Here is a 25,489-nt window from a genome sequence, read left to right as displayed (position 1 = left end):
GAAAGAACTAGTGAGAGAACCTATATCAATCAGCCCAAGCTGACAAAAGACGAACACATGGTTCCTGAGACATAAGGGGAATTCTATTGGGTTAAAATAACCTATATGTAATCTATAATCATTGTGATTGGCTTGTGTCCAGCCGTGATGGGCTGTGTAGCTGTAGTAAACTGTTTTGTAACTGTTGTGAAACATATAAAGGTGCATGTAATCCTTTGTTCTGTGAAGAGAAACCTGGATACGGTCCTGAGTTTTTCCTTCCCGCTGAGCGTAATAAAAGCTGCTTCAGCATTGGAACCGACCCTGAGTGTTGAGTGATTCTTCTAAGAAAACACTAACGCTAACAATGGCGTAGTCGACGGGATTTCCCGGAGTCGCTGGACACCCTTGGAAAAAACCCGGGTGAGTATAAAAAACAATTTTTAAGTATAAAGGGTGCGGAAGGTGGAAGCTGGTTGATCGACATGAGGAGACGGTCTAATATCTCAAACGCCTAGCCTGAGCCTGAATTAAGAGGACTTTTGTCCCACGTGACGGCCAGGAACCAAGTAGGCGTAGGGAACACACTTAGACCGTGGGATCGTGATACCGAGAGACATCTTCCGGACCCAGTAGTGAAATTTGAAATACCCCGGGGTAGAACCAAGCGGTGTACAGCGGCTAACGGAATCCAAACCTGTGAACAGGGTCGGACCAACAGGCTGAGCGGTGGTAGGTAGTCGTTAAGGATACGTAGTGCACTGCGGGAATTGCTTAAACGCGTTTTTAAGAATTGTATAAGTTTGTGTAACAGCAGAACTTGTGACCTGACAGTAGCCAAGAGACAGTTTACTACAAGTCGCGCTAGAAAGAAAGCGGACCTCTGAGAGTAGATTCCTAACGATACCAGTCCTACCCAGGAATGGCCATGAAAACAAGTAAACTCGAGTGGGGACCAGAAGGGTCGCTTACCCGCCACCTGGCGGAAAAACAAAAGAAGCTAATTGAAAAAATGATTAAAGCAGGGTGGAATCCTCAGGAATTAGTTATGTGAGGAGTTATTTAGATAAAACTACGAATTCCCTGAAAGGTCATGGATCCAAAAATAGAGCCGGCCAAAACAAGAAGAGAGACTGTTGTAAATGTCTGATCGTTGAGTGAGAAGTGTCTGTGTGATTTTTGACTGCAGAATGAATTTTTTATGTTTTCATGTTCCGAAAGCCTGGTTGGAAGAGGAATGCAAGTGTCTGTTTATTTTAGAAACAGAGTGAAAGTCTTTTTTTAAACCCTTTGTAATGTTGTCCTGTATGTGGGAAGTTTTAAGACATTTAAGTGAGAAACGCAGGTGTGGATTTATTCGGATGATAAGTTACGGAGCTAGGAAAATAAACAAATAAAGAATAGGTTTGTTGAGCAAAATATTTATTTGACATGCTCACTTACTTGCCGAAAGAAAACATGCAATGATTGATTGGGTTGAAAGACATAAATTTAGTCTCGGAATGAGATAAAGAATGCTTTAAAAAAAAAAGAGCTTCTAAAAAAAAAAGTTTTAAATAAAGATTGAAATTACAACGTTTGAATTGGGATTTTGAGATATTCAGAGAAGGCACAGGAAATACTGAGGTGGATTTAAAAAAAAAAAGAGAAAGATTAAATTAAATCTGATCAGGTCAAACTCCTGGGCAAGTGGCGAGCTATCTGCGAAGGTGTAAAAGGAACATTTGGAAAATGTTAAAAAAACAGCAAGCTTTAGTAACGACTTTGAAACTGGAGCATTTTGAGATAAAGAAAGGCAGCACTCAAAAGCTGGACTCCATTCCAGTTATGGAGAAAAAGAAAAAGATAAAGACGCCACTTTGAAAGTAAACAAATGATTTTAAATTAACAACTTTATGGAGTTACGAACCCTCCGTGTAAAATACAAAACCTAATTTGAAGAAAGAAAAAAAAAGATGTAACAGACTAAATGGAAAAAGACATAACTTACTAAATACTAGTTGATGTTTGCTATGAAAAAGATATTGGTTTAATTAGAAGAGAAAAAAAAATTGGAATAAGTAAAAAAAAAACACTCTACATGGATTCGAATTTTCAATTATGAAAAAGTTTCAATGCAGTTTGAAAAGATTTCCAAAATGTCCCGAACAGTCTAAACAAGCAGGAGGGTTTTGAAGATAACGAGGAGAAAGAGAGAAATAAAAAAAAAACAGAATTGAATTTCAGTAAACAAAATTGCTATTGTATGTGTGGTCTTGTTTTAAAACAATTAAAAAAAAAAATTCTTTGGCAAGTACTTGAATTAGAAGTTAAGAAAACATTGGAGTTTACTCTAATGATTAATGCTGTTTTTAACGGATTCCTAATTTCGAAGCCAGTTTTGAAGGCACAAAGACTTTTTTTTCAGATGATTACGTGAAGTCACGTAATGACATCAGGTCTTCTTACAAACCTGGAAAGGAGTTAACCCTTTCCATTGACAGCCGTTTTATACTGAACATTATTAATTTGGATTTCTTAATAGAAAAAAAAGACTCACCTAACAGAGGAAACAAAAATAAAAACAGAACTAGCTTATGTAATAATACTTGCCTGATACAATAAAGAAATAGATACTCAATAAAACAAATTGAAGAGTTAAAAGCTAAGATAAACAGGCTGGAAGAGATAACGGGTCTAGACGGATAGTGCAGTGCGCAGCCATAGCACCATCACCTCTGGCAATAGAGCCAATGTACCCCACGGTGGGTAGGTGTAGTCCACAAACCCAACCTAACGGTAAAGCAGACAGCGATGTTTGGAGGAATAGCTTTGGCCTTGGTCATAATAGGAGTTTGGGTAATATTTAAGTGGGTAAAGACACAGGCGCACGCCCTACAGATTCAGCTCGAAATGGTTCGATTATAACCTTGTCCTTCTGATTTTGCAGGGTGACAGGGACACTCGTAGAGCAAAAAAACTTAACCCCTGGTGACGACCAGGCCGTCTGTTTAAAATTACAGATAATACTTACCGGAATGGGAATACGAAAGGCGCTACTCGTAATATGGATAGCCCTGCGACATGCACGTACCCTGGGCAACACCGACGGACAGCAGAGCACGCTGGAAATAAACAACTATATGAACTATGGAGTCTTGTTTAATTTAACGGACGGAATGTGCATCCCAGCAGCCAAGGACTGGAGCAAGGACAGGACTTATTTTAATGCATGGTTACAAGTGAATCCTAATAAGAATCCTAATAAGAATAAGAGTATGTGTACAGTGCTCCACGGGTATAAGGAGCAGATGCATTAAACGGAGGGATGTCAAAGGGCCTGATGAATGTACTTTCGGCATAATTTGCGCGCCTCCGGGACAATCCCAGCAATCAGTCATCCGCAAGAAGGGAATGGGGCTGTGTGGGTATTACGAGGAGGCGGGGGCGGCTGCAATATAATTGTATGTTTGTTTCTCAGCCCCTCCGACACCGCGCCCCATAAGAATCACTACATTGCCCGAAAAACTGCCTTGTCCCATAACTAGTAAGGGACCAGAAAATGGGATTGCAATGTACAACGAAGGGGAATTATTGTATGATAATGTTAAACATGAAATTGTGCCTGTTCTGATCAATATTTCAGGCATCCAGATGCCGGAATATTGTACCGAACAGTCAAGGAAGATGTACAATGTATTAAGTAAAGTCGTAATGCAGCAGGCTGCCGATGCCATGGGTGCCAGTAAGTGCCGGGGACAGGGGTTAGCACCCAGGGTGAAGAGGGAAATAATAAATGATGTTGCTACCGTTTTCAATACAGGAACCTCCGTAGTGAACTCGATAGACATACAAGGGCTAAATGAGAGGGTAGAACAGCTTAAAGGGGTGATGAAGGGGTTATTGGAGAGGGTGGAGCAAAACCAGGAAGACCAGGCCAACCTAGGAAAGGAGGGTGCCGAAATCCAGTTGGATGGCATCTCAGTCCTGGAAGCTCACGCTAAAACCATCAATCACCTCATTGATAGAGAACAAGAAGATACAATAAAGCAAAGACAGGGGCAACTCTGTCATGCTTATGGTCTGTGGATGGTGGGACAGATCCGCCACAACCTCGACCAGATCCAACGCGGGGAAGTACCCGATTGGATAGACAGTTCACATTTGGCTCAGTTGGCGAACCAAAGGGGGACACTGGATAATTGTACTCTGAAGGGACTGACCCGAGTATACCCCGCAATTCCAGATTGCCAGATGGGTAGGACTACCGGGATAGGGATAGTCCTGTTGATCCCCATAGCAACGCCGGACTCAGGGCCGTTCCCCTTATACCAACTAGAGAATATCGGAGTAATACGGGAAAATGTCTCCATACGCTACTACCTAACCACCACCTCTGCCGTTCGTCGAAACAACATACTTACTGGGATTTCCCTAGCAGATTGCAAGCAAAGGGGGGAAATCACAGTATGCCCTCACCCGGTGGGCCGAGGGGAACTAGACGAGTGCGGGTTTAACCGAACCAACGGGTGTGTACTAGAAATAGTGCCCGCACACATGCACTTCGCGAGGGCAGGCTACGGAGGGAGGGGAAGATACTGCGTCTCTACTACTGAGCGTTCATACCAGTATAATGACCTGCAGTGCCCTATACCGCAGCCAAACTTTTGCTTTACACCACTACGACCTGTCGCGATCGGGCAAGCGCATATCACCCAGGTTAGGCGCCGGAAGTCCGAAGTTATTGAAGTAACTGATCAGCTCCATGATCATTTGCAGGATTATGACGAGCCAGAGCATGTCCCTATCCCACATCTAACCGAAGTATTACGGGAGTTGAGGCTCAGAGTGGGTCAATCTGTAAAACTCTATCACCAGCTACAAACTAAAATCAAAGAAGATACCGAGGTAGACTTACAAAGTCAGAGTTGGTGGAGAAAGGTCTGGGACTGGGGAATAAATGTGAACATCCACCCATGGATCCGAATTATTTCACACACACTGGTCGGAATACAATTAATCTTAGCAATAACATGGGGCGTGATGGCCTGCCAGGTATGCAGGCGCCACAAACGGCGGAAACGGACTAATCACCGTTCCCTGGATATTAAACAGGCCTGTTTGATAAGGGGACGGGAGGAGCTAGTCCTTGTTAATTTGATTTAAGCAACCGGAACTCCTGAAACCGCGTGACTGGCCAGCACGTTGAGGCAAGGAGCACCGGGCCGTGCACAAATATCAGATAAAGGCAGTATTTCGGTTAAAAGGGGACTAGGACCAGTCCCTTTACCGAAAGGGGGAATTGTTGTAGAGAGTCGAAAGATATATATAGACTTAGGCATTATGCACCTGCTGGATATTTAGAACTCACATAAGCTTAAGTGGCCACACATAACATGGCTGCCCAGGTATGATGGGAAATCAGGTAGTCAAGCTGTGAACTGTTGAATGTTCAATGACCGAGCAATAACCCTGTGAGGCCCACTATAGGAATGCCTTGGATGCAGGATAAGAATAATGAGGAGAGAACCCATCTCCCATATTCAAGGCCATAAACCAATTAATTCCCCAGGAAGAAAGAGATAAGAGAACCCATCTCCTGTAAACAAGGTTAGAAACCAATTATTTCTCCAAGAAGAAAGAACTAGTGAGAGAACCTATATCAATCAGCCCAAGCTGACAAAAGACGAACACATGGTTCCTGAGACATAAGGGGAATTCTATTGGGTTAAAATAACCTATATGTAATCTATAATCATTGTGATTGGCTTGTGTCCAGCCGTGATGGGCTGTGTAGCTGTAGTAAACTGTTTTGTAACTGTTGTGAAACATATAAAGGTGCATGTAATCCTTTGTTCTGTGAAGAGAAACCTGGATACGGTCCTGAGTTTTTCCTTCCCGCTGAGCGTAATAAAAGCTGCTTCAGCATTGGAACCGACCCTGAGTGTTGAGTGATTCTTCTAAGAAAACACTAACGCTAACGGACCCATTAACCCAAACTGACCCATCACAAAAAACTGACCCATCACTCCAAACTGACTCATTAACCCAAACTGACCCATCACCCAAATTGACCCATCACCCCAAATTGACTCATCACACCATAGTGATCCACCACCCCAAACTGACCCATCACCAAAAACTGAGTCATCTCTCCAAACTGATTCTTCATTCCAAATTGACCCATCACCCCAAACTGACCCATCACCGCAAAATGACTCATCTCCCCAATCTGACTCATCGCCCCAAACTGACACATCACACAAAATTGAACCATCACCCCAAATTGAATCTTCACCCGAAAGTAATCAACACCCCAAAGTAACCCATCATCCTAAACTGACCCATCACCCGAAACTGACTCATTACCCCAAACTGACCCATCACCCCAAACTGACTCTTCACCCCAGATTGACCCATCACCCCAAACTGACTCATCACCAAAAACATACTCATCACTTCAAACTGAACAATCACCACAAATTGAATCTTCACCCCAAAGTAATCAGCACCCCAAAGTAACCCATCATCCCAAACTGACCAATCAACCCAAACTGACTCATCATCCCAAACTAACGCATCTCCCCACTGACTCATCACCCCAAACTGACCCATGCTCCTAAACTGATTCATCACCCTAAACTGACCCATCACCCCAAATTGTCCCATCACCTAAAACTGACTCATCACCATAAACTGACCCATCACCCCAACGTGTCTCTTCACCAAAAACTGACTCATCACTCCAAACTGAGTAATCACCCAAAACTGACGCACCTCCACAAACTGACGCATCACCGCAAACTGACTCATCACCACAAACTGACCCATTAACCCAAACTGACCCATGACCAAAAACTGACCCACAACTCCAAACTGACTCATTACCCGAAACTGACTCATCCCCCCAAATTGACCCATCACCCCAAACTGACCCATCACCAAAAACTGACTCATCACTCCAAACTGACCCATCACCCCAAACTGACGCATCATCCACAAACTGACCCATCACCCCAAACTGCTCCATCACCGCAAATCGGCCCATCCCCCCAAACTGATCCATCTCCCCAAACTGACTCTTCACCCCAAACTGACCCATCACCCCAAACTGACGCATCACACCAGACTGACCCATCACCCCAAACCGATCCATCACCAAAAAACTGACTCATCACTCCAAACTGACTCTTCACCCCAAACTGTCCCATCGCCCCAAACTGATCCATCTCCCCAAACTGACACATCACCCCAAGCTGACCCATCACCCCAAATTGACCCATCACCCCAAACTGACGCATCACACCAGACTGAACCATCACCCCAAACCGATACATCACCAAAAACTGACTCATCACTCCAAACTGACTCATCACCCTAAACTGACCCATCACCCCAAATTGACCAATCACCCAAAACTGACTCATCACCATAAACTGACCCATCACCCCAAAGTGCCTCTTCACCAAAAACTGACTCATCACTCCAAACTGAATCATCACCCCAAACTTACCCATCAACACAAACAGACTCATCACCCCAAACTGACGCACCTCCACAACCTGACCCAAAACCCCAAACTGACTCATCACCACAAACTGACCCATCAACCCAAACTGACCCATGACAAAAAACTGACCCATCACTCCAAACTGACTCATTACCCCACATTGACTCATCTGCCCAAATTGACCCATCACCCCAAACTGACTCATCACCAAAAGCTGACTCATCATTCCATACTGACCCATCACCCCAAACTGACGCATCGCCCACAAACTGACTCATCACCCCAAATTGATCAATCTCCCCAAACTTACTCTCGCACCAAATTGACCCATCACCCCAAACTGAATAATCACCCCAAACTGACTCATCGCCCCAAACTGACGCATCACTCCAAACTGAATAATCACCCCAAACTGACTCATCGCCCAAAACTGATGCATCATCCCAAACTGAAGCACCACCCCAAACAGGTTCATGACCAAAAACTGACCCATTTCACCAAACCGACTGATCACCCACAAACTGACCCATCACTCCAATCTGGCCCATCACCCTGAACTGACCCATCACCCCAAACTGCCCCATCACCCCAAACTGACCCATCACCGCAAACTGACTTATCAGAAACAACATACTCATCACTCCAAACTGACTCATCTCTCCAAACTGACCCATCACCCCAAACCGACCAATCAATCCAAACTGACTCATCATCCCAAACTGACGCATCTCCACACTGACTCATCACCCCAAATTATCCCATCACCCAAAACTGACTCATCACCACAAATTGAACCATCACCCCAAAGTGACTCTTCAACAAAAACGGACTCATTACTCCAAACTGAGGCACCACCACAAATTGAGCCATCTCCCCAAACTGACTCATCACCACAAACTGACCCATTAATCTAAACAGACTCATCACCTAAAACTGACCAATCATTCCAAACTGACTCATTACTCCAAACTAACCCATCACACCAAATTGAACCATCACCCCAAATTGACTCATCACACCATACTGACCCATCACCCCAATATGACCCACAACCAAAAACTGACTCATCACCCCAAACTGACTATTCATCCCAAATTGACCCATCACTCCAAACTGACCCATCACCGCAAAGTGACTCATCACCCCAAACTGACTCATCGCCCCAAACTGACGCATCACATAAAACTGACGCATCAACCCAAACTGAACCATCACCCCAAAGTGACGCATCACCCCAAGCTGACACTTCACCCCATAATGACCCATCACCCCAAACTGACTCATCACCAAAAACACACTAATCACTCCAAAATGACTCATCACCCCAAATTGACCCATCTCCCCAAACTGACCAATCAACCCAAACTGACAAGTCATCCCAAACTGACAAATCTCCCCACTGACATATCACCCCAAACTGTCCCATCATTCAAAAATGATTCATCTCACTAAACTGACCCATCACCCCAAATTGTCCCATCCCCACAAATTGACTCATCACCACATACTGATCCTTTACCACAAAATGACTCATCACCAGAAACTGACTCATCACTCCAAACTGACTCATCACCCCACACTGACGCATCACCACAAAATGACTCATCACACCAAACTGACACACCACCCCAAACAGACTCATGACCAAAAATTGACACATTTCACCAAACCGAATCATCACCCACAAACTGACCCATCACCCCAAACTGCCCCAACACCCTAAACTGACCCATCACCCAAAACTGACCCATCACACCAAACTGAGTCATCACCACAAACTGACTCATCGCCCAAACTGACCCATCACCCCAAACTGAATCATCACCCCAAACTGACGCATCTTCCCACTGACTCATCACCCCAAACTGACCCATCACTCCAAACTGATTCATCACCCCAAACTGACCCATCACCCGAAATTGTCCCATCACCCAAAATTGACTCTTCACCACAAACTGACCCATTAACCCAAACTGACCCATCACAAAAAACTGACCCATCACCCAAAATTGACTCATCACCATCAACTGACCCATTACCCCAAAGTGACTCTTAACCAAAAACTGACTCATAACTCCAAACTGACTCATTACCCCAAACAGACACATCACCACAAACTGACCCATCACCCCAAATTTAATCATCACCACAAACTGACCCATTAACGCAAACTGACCCATCACAAAAAACTAACCCATCACTCCAAACTGACCCATCACCCCAAGTTAACCCATCACGCCAAACTGACACATTACACCATAGTGACTCATCTCCCCAAACTGACCCATCACCCAAAACTGACTCATCACTCCAAACTGACACTTCACCCCAAACTGACCCATCACCCCAAACTGACCCATCACATCAAACTGACTCATCACCCCAAACTGACCCATCACCCCAAACTGACTCATCAACCCAAACAGACTCATCACCCCAAACTGACTCTTCACCCCATATTGACACATCACACCAAACTGACTCATCACCAAAAACATACTCATCACTCCAAACTGGCTGATCACCCCAAATTGACCCATCTCCCTAAACTGAACAATCAACCCAAAATGGCTCATCATCCCAAACTGACAAATCTCCCCACTGACTCATCGCCCCAAACTGACCAATCATGCAAAACTGATTCATCCCACTAAACTGACCCATCACCCCAAATTGTCCCATCACCACAAATTGACTCATCACCACATACTGACGCATTCCCACAAAATGACTCATCACCAAAAACTGACTCATCACTCCAAACTGACTCTTCACCGCAAACTGAACCATCACCCCAAATTGAATCTTCACCCCAAAGTAATCAGCACCCCAAAGTAACCGATCAACCTAAACTGACCCATCACCCCAAACTGACTCATCACCCCAAAGTGACGCATCACCCCAAACTGACTCTTCACCCCATACTGACCCATCACCCCAAACTGACTCATCACCAAAAACACACTAATCACTCCAAAATGACTCATCACCCCAAATTGACCCATCTCCCCAAACTGACCAATCAACCCAAACTGACAAGTCATTCCAAACTGACAAATCTCCCCACTGACTCATCACCCCAAACTGTCCCATCATTCAAAACTGATTCATCTCACTAAACTGACCCATCACCCCAAAATATCCCATCCCCACAAATTGACTCATCACCCCATATTGATCCTTTACCACAAAATGACTCATCACCAAAAACTGACTCATCACTCCAAACTGACTGATCACCCCACACTGACGCATCACCACAAACTGACTCATCACCCCAAACTGACACACCACCCCAAACAGACTCATGACCAAAAATTGACACATTTCACCAAACCGCATCATCACCCACAAACTGACCCATCACCCCAAACTTGCCCAACACCCTAAACTGACCCATCACCCAAAACTGACCCATCACACCAAACTGACTCATCACCACAAACTGACTCATCGCCCAAACTGACCCATCACCCCAAACTGACCCATCACCCCAAATTGTCCCATCACCCAAAATTAACTCTCATCACCATAAACTGACCCATTACCCCAAAGTGACTCTTAACCAAAAACTGACTCATAATTACAAACTGACTCATTACCCCAAACTGACTCATCACCACAAATTGACCCATTAACCCAAACTGACCCATCACAAAAAACTGACCCATCACCCAAAATTGACTCATCACCATAAACTGACCCATTACCCCAAAGTGACTCTTAACCAAAAACTGACTCATAACTCCAAACTGACTCATTACCCCAAACTGACACATCACCACAAACTGACCCATCACCCCAAATTTAATCATCACCAGAAACTGACCCATTAACGCAAACTGATTCATCACAAAAAACTAACCCATCACTCCAAACTGACCCATCACCCCAAGTTAACCCATCACGCTAAACTGACACATTACACCATAGTGACTCATCTCCATAAACTAACCCATCACCAAAAACTGACTCATCACTCCAAACTGACTCTTCACCCCAAACTGACCCATCACCCCAAACTGACCCATCACATCAAACTGACTCATCACCCCAAACTGACCCATCACCCCAAACTGACTCATCACCAAAAACATACTCATCACTCCAAACTGACTAATCACCCCAAATTGACCCATCTCCCTATACTGACCAATCAACCCAAAATGGCTCATCATCCCAAACTGACAAATCGCCCCACTGACTCATCGCCCCAAACTGACCCATCATGCAAAACTGATTCATCACCCTAAACTGACCCATCACCCCAAATTGTCCCATCACCACAAATTGACTCATCACCACATACTGACGCATTCCCACAAAATGACTCATCACCAAAAACTGACTCATCACTCCAAACTGACTCATCACCCCAAACTGAACCATCACCGAAAACTGACACATCACAATAAACTGAACCATTAATCAAAAGTGACCCATCACCAAAAACTGACCCATCACTCCAAACTGACTCATTACTCCAAACTGACCCATCACCCCAAATTGATCCATCACCCCAAAGTGACTCTTCACCAAAAACGGACTCATTACTCCAAACTGACTCTTCACCCCAAACTGACTCTTCACCCCAAACTGACCCATCACCTCAAACTAACCCATCAACCCAAACTGACGCATCACATAAAACTGACACATCAACTCAAACTGAACCATCAACCCAAATTAAATCTTCACCCCAAATTAATCAGCACCCCAAAGTAACCCATCAACCTAAACTGACCCATCACCCCAAACTGACTCATCACCCAAATATGACCCATCACCACAACCTGAACCATCACCCCAAACTGACTCATCACCACAAACTGACTCATCGCCCAAACTGACCCATCACCCCAAACTGAGGCACCACCCCAAACAGACTCATAACCAGAAATTGACACATTTCACCAAACCGACTCATCACCCACAAACTGACCCATCACTCCAAACTGGCCCATCACCCTAAACTGACCCATCACCCCAACTGACCCTTCAACCCAAGCTGACCCATCACCCCAAACTGAACCATCACCCCAAACTGACTCATCAGACCAAACTGACGCATCTCCCCAGTGACTCATCACCCCAGACTGACCCATCACCCCAAACTGATTCATCAGCCCTTACTGACCCATCACCCTAAATTGTCCGATCACCCAAAATTGACTCATCACCACAAACTGTCCCATTAACGTAAACTGACCCATCACAATAAACTGACCCATCACCCAAAATTGACTCATCACCACAAACTGACCAATCACCCCAAACTGACTCATCACCACAAACAGACTCATCGCCCAAACTGACCCATCACCCCAAACTGAGGCACCACCCGAAAGAGACTCATAACCAAAAATTGACACATTTCACCAAACAGACTCATCATCCCAAACTGACGCACCGCCACAAACTGACCCATCACCCCAAACTGACTCATCGCCCCAAACTGACGCATCACACCAAACTGACGTATCACCCCAAACTGAACCATCACCCCAAATTGATTCTTCACACCAAAGTAATCAGCACCCCAAAGTAACCCATCACCCTAAACTGACCCATCACCCGAAACTGAATCATCACCCCAATCTGACCCATCACCCCAAACTGACACTTCACCTCATACTGACCTATCACCCCAAACTGACTCATCACCAAAAACATACTCATTACTCCAAACTGACTCATCACCCCAAATTGACCCATCACCCCAAACTGACCAATCAACCCAAACTGACTCATCATCCCAAACTGACGCATCTCCCCACTGACTCATCAACCCAAACTGACCCATCACCACAAACAGATTCATCACCCTAAACTGACCCATCACCCCAAATTGTCCCATCACCCAAAACTGACTCATCACCATAAACTGCCCCATCACCACAAAGTGTCTCTTCACCAAAAACTGACTCATCACTCCAAACTGACTCATCACCTCAAACTGACCCATCACCACAAACTTACCCATCAACACAAACAGACTCATCACCCCAAACTGACGCACCTCCACAAACTGCCCCATCACCCCAAACTGACTCATCACCACAAACTGACCCATTAACCTAAACTGACCCATGACCAAAAACTGACCCATCACTCCAAACTGACTCATTACCACAAAATGACTCATCAGCCCAAATTGACTCATCACCCCAAACTGACTCATCATCCCCGACGACCCATCACCGCAAACTGACCCATCACCAAAAGCTGACTCATCACTCCAAATTGACCAATCTCCCCAAACTGACTCATCACACCAAATTGAACCATCACCCCAAACTGAATAATCACCCCAAACTGACTCATCGCCCCAAACTGGCCCATCACCCTGAACAGACCCATCACCCCAACTGCCTCATCATCCCAAACTGACCCATCACCCCAAACTGATCCATCACCAAAAACTGAATCATCACTCCAAACTGACTCTTCACCCCAAACTGACCCATCACGCCAAACTGACCCATCACCGCAAACTGACTCATCATCCCAAACTGACTCATGGCCCCAAACTGATGCATCAGGCCAAACTGACGCATCACTACAAACTGAACCATCAACCCAAATTGAAACTTCACCCCAAAGTAATCAGCACCCCATAGTAACCCATCACCCTAAACTGACCCATCTCCCCAAACTGACTCATCACCCCAAACTGATCCATCACCCCAAATGACGCATCACCCACAAACTGACTCATCACCTGAAATTGACCAATTAACCCAAACTGACTTATCACCCCAAATTGACCTATCACCCCAAACTGAATAATCACCCCAAACTGACTCTTCGCCCCAATCTGACGCATCACCCCAAAGTGAATAATCACCCCAAACTGGCTCATCACCCCAAACTGCCTCTTCACCCCATACTGACCCATCACCCCAAACTGACTCATCACCAAAAACATACTCATCACTCCAAACTGACTCATCACACCAAATTGACCCATCTCCCCAAACTGACCAATCAACCCAAACTGACTCATCATCCCAAACTGACAAATCTCCCCACTGACTCATCGCGACAAACTGACCCATCAAGCAAAACTGATTCATCACCTTAACTGACCCATCACTCCAAATTGTCCCATCACCACAAATTGACTCATCACCCCATACTGACACATTACCACAAAATGACTCATCACCAAAAACTGACTCATCACTCCAAACTGACTAATCAACCCAAACTGACCCATCACCCCAAACTGATTTATCACCACAAACTGACCCATCACCGCAAACTGATCCATCATCCAAAGCTGACCCATCACCACAACCTCAACCATCACCCCAAACTGACTCATCACCACAAACTGACATATCTCCCCACTGATTCATCACCCCAAACTGACTCATCACCCCAAACTGATTCATCAACCCAAACTGACCCATCACCCCAAATTGTCCCATCACCCAAAATTGACTCATCACCACAAACTAACCCATGAACCCAAACTGACCCATCACAAAAAACTGACCCATCAACCAAAATTGACTCATCATCACAAACTGACCCATCACCCCAAAGTGACTCTTCACCAAAAACTGACTCATCACTCCAAACTGACTCATCACCCCAAACTGACCCATCACCCCAAACTGACTCATCAACCCAAACAGACTCATCACACCAAACTGACGCAATACCACCAACTGACCCATCACCCCTAATTTAATCATCACCAAAAACTGACCCATTAACCCAAAATGACCCATCACAAAAAACTAACCCATCACTCCAAACTGACTCATTTCCCCAAACTGCCCCATCAGCCCAAATTGACCCACATTCCCAAACTGACTCATCACACCATGGTGACCCATCACCCCAAACTGACCCATCACCCAAAACTGACCCATCACCGCAAACTGACTCATCTCACGAAACTGAATCATCACCCCAAACTGACGCATCACAAAACTGATGCATCACACCAAACTGAACCATCACCCCAAATTGAATCTTTACCCCAAATTAATCAGCACTCCAAAGTAACCCATCAGCCTAAACTGACCCATTACCCCAAAGTGACTCTTAACCAAAAACTGACTCATAACTCCAAACTGACTCATTACCCCAAACTGACACATCACCACAAACTGACCCATCACCCCAAATTTAATCATCACCACAAACTGACCCATTAACGCAAACTGACCCATCACAAAAAACTAACCCATCACTCCAAACTGACCCATCACCCCAAGTTAACCCATCACCCCAAACTGATTCATTACACCATAGTGACTCATCTCCCCAAACTGACCCATCACCAAAAACTGACTCATCACTCCAAACTGACCCTTCACCCCAAACTGACCCATCACCCCAAACTCACCCATCACATCAAACTGACTCATCACCCCAAACTGACCCATCACCCCAAACTGACTCATCACCCCAAACTGACTCTTCACCTCATACTGACCCATCACCCCAAACTGACTCATCACCAAAAACATACAAATCACTCCAAAATGACTCATCACCCCAAATTGACCCATCTCCCCAAACTGACCAATCAACCCAAACTGACAAGTCATCCCAAACTGACAAATCTCCCAACTGACTCATCACCCCAAACTGTCCCATCATTCAAAACTGATTCATCACCCTAAACTGACCCATCACCCCAAATTGTCCCATCACCACAAATTGACTCATCACCACATACTGACGCATTCCCACAAAATGACTCATCACCAAAAACTGACTCATCACTCCAAACGGACTCATCACCCCAAACTGAACCATCACCCCAAATTGAATCTTAACCCCAAAGTAATCAGCACCCCAAAGTAACCGATCAACCTAAACTGACCCATCACCCCAAACTGACTCATCACCCCAAAGTGACGCATCACCCCAAACTGACTCTTCACCCCATACTGACCCATCACCCCAAACTGACTCATCACCAAAAACACACTAATCACTCCAAAATGACTCATCACCCCATATTGACCCATCTCCCCAAACTGACCAATTAACCCAAACTGACAAGTAATCCCAAACTGACAAATCTCCCCACTGACTCATCACCCCAAACTGTTCCATCATTCAAAACTGATTCATCTCACTAAACTGACCCATCACCCCAAATTGTCCGATCCCCACAAATTGACTCATCACCCCATACTGATCCTTTACCACAAAATGACTCTTCACCAAAAACTGACTCATCACTCCAAACTGACTCATCACCCCACACTGACGCATCACCACAAACTGACTCATCACCCCAAACTGACACACCACCCCAAACAAACTCATGACCAAAAATTGACACATTTCACCAAACCGAATCATCACCCACAAACTGACCCATCACCCCAAACTGGCCCAACACCCTAAACTGACCCATCACCCAAAACTGACCCATCACACCAAACTGACTCATCACCACAAACTGACTCATCGCCATAACTGACCCATCACCCCAAACTGACTCATCACCCCAAACTGACGCATCTTCCCACTGACTCATCACCCCAAACTGACCCATCACTCCAAACTGATTCATCACCCCAAACTGGCCCATCACCCCAAATTGTCCCATCACCCAAAATTGACTCATCACCACAAACTGACCCATTAACAGAAACTGACCCATCACAAAAAACTGACCCATCACGCAAAATTGACTCATCACCATAAACTGACCCATTACCCCAAAGTGACTCTTAACCAAAAACTGACTCATAACTCCAAACTGACTCATTACCCCAAACTGACACATCACCACAAACTGACCCATCACCCCAAATTTAATCATCACCACAAACTGACACATTAACGCAAACTGACCCATCACAAAAAACTAACCCATCACTCCAAACTGACCCATCACCCCAAATTAACCCATCACCCCAAACTGACTCATTACACCATAGTGACTCATCTCCCCAAACTGACCCATCACCAAAAACTGACTCATCACTCCAAACTGACCCTTCACCCCAAACTGACCCATCACCCCAAACTGACCCATCACCCCAAACTGACTCATCAACCCAAACAGAGTCATCACCCCAAACTGACTCTTCACCCCATACTGACCCATCACACCAAACTGACTCATCGCCAAAAACATACTCATCACTCCAAACTGACTGATCACCCCAAATTGACCCATCTCCCCAAACTGACCAATCAACCCAAAATGGCTCTTCATCCCAAACTGACACATCATGCAAAACTGATTCATCACCCTAAACTGACCCATCACCCCAAATTGTCCCATCACCACAAATTGACTCATCACCACATACTGACGCATTCCCACAAAATGACTCATCACCAAAAACTGACTCATCACTCCAAACTGACTCATCACCCCAAACTGACCCATCACCCCAAAGTGATTCATAAGCCCAAACTGACGCACCACACCAAATAGACTCATGACCAAAAATTGACACATTTCACCAAACCGACTCATCACCCACAAACTGACCCATCACCCAAAACTGGCCGATCACCCTAAACTGACCCATCACCCTAAACTGACCCATCACCCAAATATGACCCATCACCACAACCTGAACCATCACCCCAAACTGACTCATCACCACAAACTGACTCATCGCCCAAACTGACCCATCACCCCAAACTGAGGCACCACCCCAAACAGACACATAACCAGAAATTGACACATTTCACCAAACCGACTCATCACCCACAAACTGACCCATCACTCCAAACTGGCCCATCACCCTAAACTGACCCATCACCCCAAACTGACCCTTCACCCCAAGCTGACCCATCACCCCAAACTGACCCATCACCCCAAACTGATTCATCAGCCCTAACTGACCCATCACCCGAAATTGTCCGATCACCCAAAATTGACTCATCACCACAAACTGTCCCATTAACGCAAACTGACCCATCACAATAAACTGACCCATCACCCAAAATTGACTCATCACCACAAACTGACCAATCACCCCAAACTGTCTCATCACCACAAACTGACTCATCGCCCAAACTGACCCATCACCCCAAACTAAGGCACCACCCGAAACAGACTCAAAACCAAAAATTGACACATTTCACCAAACAGACACATCATCCCAAACTGACGCACCGCCACAAACTGACCCATCACCCCAAACTGACTCATCGCCCCAAACTGACGCATCACACCAAACTGACGTATCACCCCAAACTGAACCATCACCCCAAATTGATTCTTCACACCAAAGTAATCAGCACCCCAAAGTAACCCATCACCATAAACTGACCCATCACCCGAAACTGAATCATCACCCCAATCTGACCCATCACCCCAAACTGACACTTCACCTCATACTGACCTATCACGCCAAACTGACTCATCACCAAAAACATACTCATTACTCCAAACTGACTCATCACCCCAAATTGACCCATCACCCCAAACTGACCAATCAACCCTAACTGACTCTTCATCCCAAACTGCCGCATCTCCCCACTGACTCATCAACCCAAACTGACCCATCACCACAAACAGATTCATCACCCTAAACTGACCCATCACCCCAAATTGTCCCATCACCCAAAACTGAATCATCACCATAAACTGCCCCATCACCACAAAGTGTCTCTTCACCAAAAACTGACTCATCACTCCAAACTGACTCATCACCTCAAACTGACCCATTAACCTAAACTGACCCATGACCAAAAACTGACCCATCACTCCAAACTGACTCATTACCACAAAATGACTCATCAGCCCAAATTGACTCATCACCCCAAACTGACTCATCAGCGCCGACGACCCATCACCGCAAACTGACCCATCACCAAAAGCTGACTCATCACTCCAAATTGACCAATCTCCCCAAACTGACTCATCACACCAAATTGAACCATCACCCCAAACTGAATAATCACCCCAAACTGACTCATCGCCCCAAACTTACGAATCACTCCAAACTGAATAATCACCCCAAACTGACTCATCGCCCCAATCTGATGCACCATCCCAAACTGAAGCACCATCCCAAACAGGCTCATGACCAAAAACTGACCCATTTCACCAAACCGACTCATCACCCACAAACTGACCCATCACTCCAAACTGGCCCATCACCCTGAACAGACCCATCACCCCAACTGCCCCATCATCCCAAACTGACCCATCACCCCAAACTGATGTTTCACTAAAAACATACTCATCACTCCAAACTGACTCATCTCTCCAAACTGACCCATCACCCCAAACCGACCAATCAATCCAAACTGACTCATCATCCCAAACGGACGCATCTCCACACTGACTCATCACCCCAAACTGACCCATCACCCCAAAATGATTCATCACCCCAAACTGACCCATCACCTCAAATTGTCCCATCACCCAAAACTGACTCATCACCACAAATTGAACCATCACCCCAAAGTGACTCTTCAACAAAAACGGACGCATTACTCCAAACTTAATCTTCACCCCAAACTGACCCATCACCCCAAACTGACCCATCAACCCAAACCGACTCATCACCCCAAACTGAGTCACCACCACAAACTGAGCCATCACCCAAAACTGACACATCACAATAAACTGAACCATTAATCAAAAGTGACCCATCACCAAAAACTGACCCATCACTCCAAACTGACTCATTACTCCAAACTGACCCATCACCCCAAATTGATCCATCACCCCAAAGTGACTCTTCACCAAAAACGGACTCATTACTCCAAACTGACTCTTCACCCCAAACTGACTCTTCACCCCAAACTGACCCATCACCTCAAATTAACCCATCAACCCAAACTGACGCATCACATAAAACTGACACATCAACTCAAACTGAACCATCACCCCAAATTAAATCTTCACCCCAAATTAATCAGCACCCCAAAGTAACCCATCAACCTAAACTGACCCATCACCCCAAACTGACTCATCACCCCAAAGTGACCCATCACCCCAAACTGATTCTTCACCCCATACTGACCCATCACCCCAAACTGACTCATCACCAAAAACATACTAATCACTCCAAACTGACTCATCACACCAAATTGTCCCATCTCCCCAAACTGACCAATCAACCAAACTGACTCATCATCCCAAACTGACAAATCTCCCCACTGACTCATCGCCCCAAACTGACCCATCATGCAAAACTGATTCATCACCCAAAAACTGATCCATCACCCCAAATTGTCCCATCACCACAAATTGACTCTTCACCCCATACTGACCCATTACCACAAATGACTCATCACCAAAAACTGACTCATCACTCCAAACTGACTCATCACCCCAAAATGACCCATCACCTCAAACTGATTCATCACCCCAAACAGACGCATCACCTCAAAGAGACTCATGACCAAAAATTGACACTTTTCACCAAACCAACTCATCACCCACAAACTGACCCATCACCCAAAACTGGCCCATCACCCTAAACTGACCCATCAGCCCAAACTGACCCATCACCCAAAGCTGACCCATCACCACAAACTGAACCATCACCCCAAACTGACTGATCACCACAAACTGACTCATCGCCCAAACTGACCCATCACTCCAAACTGACTCATCACACCAAACTGATACATCTCCCCACTGACTCTTCACCCCAAACTGACCCATCACCCCAAACTGATTCATCACCCCTAACAGACCCATCACCTTAACTGACCCATCACCCAAAATTGACTCATCACCACAAACTGACAAATCACCCCAAATTTTCCCATCACCCAAAATTGACTCATCACCACAAACTGACCCATGAACCCAAACTGACCCATCACAAAAAACTGACCAATCACCCAAAATTGATTCATCACCACAAACTGAACAATCACCCCCAAATTGACTCTTCACCAAAAACTGACTCATCACTCCAAACTGACTCATCACCCCAAACTGACCCATCACCCCAAACTGACTCATCAACCCAAATAGACTCATCACCCCAAACTGACGCACCACCACAAACTGATCCATCACCTCAAATTTAATCATCACCACAAACTGACCCATGAACCCAAACTGACCCATCACAAAAAACTAACCCATCACTCCAAACTGACACATTACCCCAAACTGACCCATCAGCCGAAATTGACCCATCACTCCAAACTGACTCATTACCACAAACTGACCCATCAGCCCAAATTGACCCATCACCTCAAACTGACTCATAACACCATAGTGACCCATCACCCCAAACTGACCCATCAACAAAAACTGACCCATCATCGCAAACTGACTCATCTCACTAAACTGACGCATCACACAAAACTGATGCATCTCACCAAAGTGAACCATCACCCCAAATTGAATCTTCACCCCAAAGTAATCAGCACCTTAAATTAATCCATCACCCTAAACTGACCCATCACCCGAAACTGACTCATCACCCCAAACTGACCCATCACCCCAAACTGCCTTTTCCCCCCACACTGACCCATCAACCCAAACAGATTCATCACCTCAATCTGACGCAACTCCACAAACTGACCCATCACCCCATACTGATTCATCACCACAGACTGACTAGTTAACCCAAACTGACCCATGACCAAAAACTGACCCATCACTCCAAACTGACTCACTACCCCAAACTGACTCATCACCCCAAATTGACTCATCACCCCAAACTGACTCATCATCCCCGACTGACCCATCACCCCAAACTGATCCATCACCAAAAACTGACTCATCACTCCAAACTGACTCTTCACCCCAAACTGACCCATCACGCCAAACTGACCCATCACCGCAAACTGACTCATCACCCCAAACTGACTCATGGCCCCAAACTGATGCATCAGGCCAAACTGACGCATCACTCCAAACTGAACCATCACCCCAAATTGAAACTTCACCCCAAAGTAATCAGCACCCCATAGTAACCCATCACCCTAAACTGACCCATCGCCCCAAACTGACTCATCACCCCAAACTGATCCATCACCCCAAACTGACGCATCACCCACAAACTGACTCATCACCCGAAATTGACCAATTAACCCAAACTGACCTATCACCCCAAATTGACCTATCACCCCAAACTGAATAATCACCCCAAACTGACTCATCGCCCCAAACTGACGCATCACCCCAAAGTGAATAATCACCCCAAACTGACTCATCACCCCAAACTGCCTCTTCACCCCATACTGACCCATCACCCCAAACTGACTCATCACCAAAAACATACTCATCACTCCAAACTGACTCATCACACCAAATTGACCCATCTCCCCAAACTGACCAATCAACCCAAACTGACTCATCATCCCAAACTGACAAATCTCCCCACTGACTCATCGCCCCAAACTGACTCATCAAGCAAAACTGATTCATCACCTTAACTGACCCATCACCCCAAATTGTCCCATCACCACATATTGACTCATCACCCCATACTGAACATTACCACAAAATGACGCATCACCAAAAACTGACTCATCACTCCAAACTGACTCATCACCACAAACTGACTCATCACCCCAAACTGATTTATCACCCCAAACTGACCCATCACCGCAAACTGATCCATCATCCAAAGCTGACCCATCACCACAACCTCAACCATCACCCCAAACTGACTCATCACCACAAACTGACACATCTCCCCACTGATTCATCACCCAAACTGACTCATCACCCCAAACTGATTCATCAACCCAAACTGACCCATCACCCCAAATTGTCCCATCACCCAAAATTGACTCATCACCACAAACTGACCCATGAACCCAAACTGACCCATCACAAAAAACTGACCCATCAACCAAAATTGACTCATCATCACAAACTGACCCATCACCCCAAAGTGACTCTTCACCAAAAACTGACTCATCACTCCAAACTGACTCATCACCCCAAACTGACCCATCACCCCAAACTGACTCATCAACCCAAACAGACTCATCACACCAAACTGACGCACCACCACCAACTGACCCATCACCCCTAATTTAATCATCACCAAAAACTGACCCATTAACCCAAAATGACCCATCACAAAAAACTAACCCATCACTCCAAACTGACTCATTACCCCAAACTGACCCATCAGCCCAAATTGACCCACATCCCCAAACTGACTCATCACACCATAGTGACCCATCACTCCAAACGGACCCATCACCCAAAACTGACCCATCACCGCAAACTGACTCATCTCACGAAACTGACTCATCACCCCAAACTGACGCATCACAAAACTGATGCATCACACCAAACTGAACCATCACCCCAAATTGAATCTTTACCCCAAAGGAATCAGCACTCCAAAGTAACCCATCAGCCTGAACTGTCCCATCACCCGAAACTGACTCACCACCCCAAACTGACCCATCACCCCAAACTGACTTTTACCCCCATACTGACCCATCACCCCAAACTGACTGATCACCAAAAACATACTCATCACCCCAAACTGACTCATCACCATAAATTGACCCATCACCCCAAACTGACCAATCAACCCAAACTGACTCATCATCCAACAAAGATGCATCTCCCCACTGACTCATCACTCCAAACTGACCCATCACCCAAAAATGACTCATCACCATAAACTGACACATCACCCCAAAGTGTTTCTTCACCAAAAACTGACTCATCACTCCAAACTGACTCATCACCCCAAACTGACCCATCACCCCAAACTGACTCATCAACCCAAACAGACTCATCACCACAAACTGACGCACCACCACAAACTGACCCATCACCCCTAATTTAATCATCACCAAAAACTGACCCATTAACCCAAACTGACCCATCACAAAAAACTAACCCATCACTCCAAACTGACTCATTACCCCAAACTGACCCATCAGCCCAAATTGACCCATCACCCCAAACTGACTCATCACACCATAGTGAACCATCACCCCAAACTGACCCATCACCAAAAATGACTCATGACTCCAAACTGATTATTCATACCATATTGACCCATCACCCAAAACTGACCCATCACCGCAAACTTTCTCATCTCACCAAACTGACTCATCACCCCAAACTGACGCATCACACAAAACTGATGCATCACACCAAACTGAACCATCACCCCAAATTGAATCTTCACCCCAAAGTAATCAGCACTCCAAAGTAACCCATCACCCTAAACTGACCCATCACCCGAAACTGACTTTTACCCCCATACTGACCCATCACCCCAAACTGACTGATCACCAAAAACATACTCATCACTCCAAACTGACTCATCACCACAAATTGACCCATCAGCCCAAACTGACCAATCAACCCAAACTGACTCATCATCCCACAAAGATGCATCTCCCCACTGACTCATCACTCCAAACTGACCCATCACCCAAAACTGACTCATCACCATAAACTGACCCATCACCCCAAAGTGTCTCTTCACCAAAAACTGACTCATCACTCCAAACTGACTCATCACCCCAAACTGACTCATCACCCCAAACTTACCCATCAACCCAAACAGACTCATCACCTCAGTCTGACGCACCTCCACAAACTGACCCATCACCCCAAACTGACTCATCACCACAAACTGACCCATTAACCCAAACTGACCCATGTCCAAAAACTGACCCATCACTCCAAACTGACTGACTACCCCAAACTGAATCATCTCCTCAAATTGACCCATCACACCAAACTGACTCATCATCTCCGACTGACCCATCACCCCAAACTGACGCATCAACAAAAACTGACTCATCACTCCAAACTGACTCTTCACCCCAAACTGATCCATCACCCCAAACTGACCCATCACCCTAAACTGACCCACCACCCCAAACTGACTCATCACCCCAAACTGATCCATCACCCCAAACTGACGCATCACCCACAAACTGACTCATCACCCCAAATTGACGAATTAACCCAAACTGAATAATCACCCCCAACTCACTCATCGCCCCAAACTTACGATTCACTCCAAACTGAATAATCATCCCAAACTGACTCATCGCCCCAATCTGATGCACCATCCCAAACTGAAGCACCACCCCAAACAGGCTCATGACCAA

The sequence above is a fragment of the Pristiophorus japonicus genome, unplaced genomic scaffold (genome assembly GCF_044704955.1).
Source record: "Pristiophorus japonicus isolate sPriJap1 unplaced genomic scaffold, sPriJap1.hap1 HAP1_SCAFFOLD_33, whole genome shotgun sequence".
NCBI classification, from domain to species: Eukaryota; Metazoa; Chordata; class Chondrichthyes; family Pristiophoridae; genus Pristiophorus; species Pristiophorus japonicus.
Note: the sequence above shows the minus strand (reverse complement) of the source record.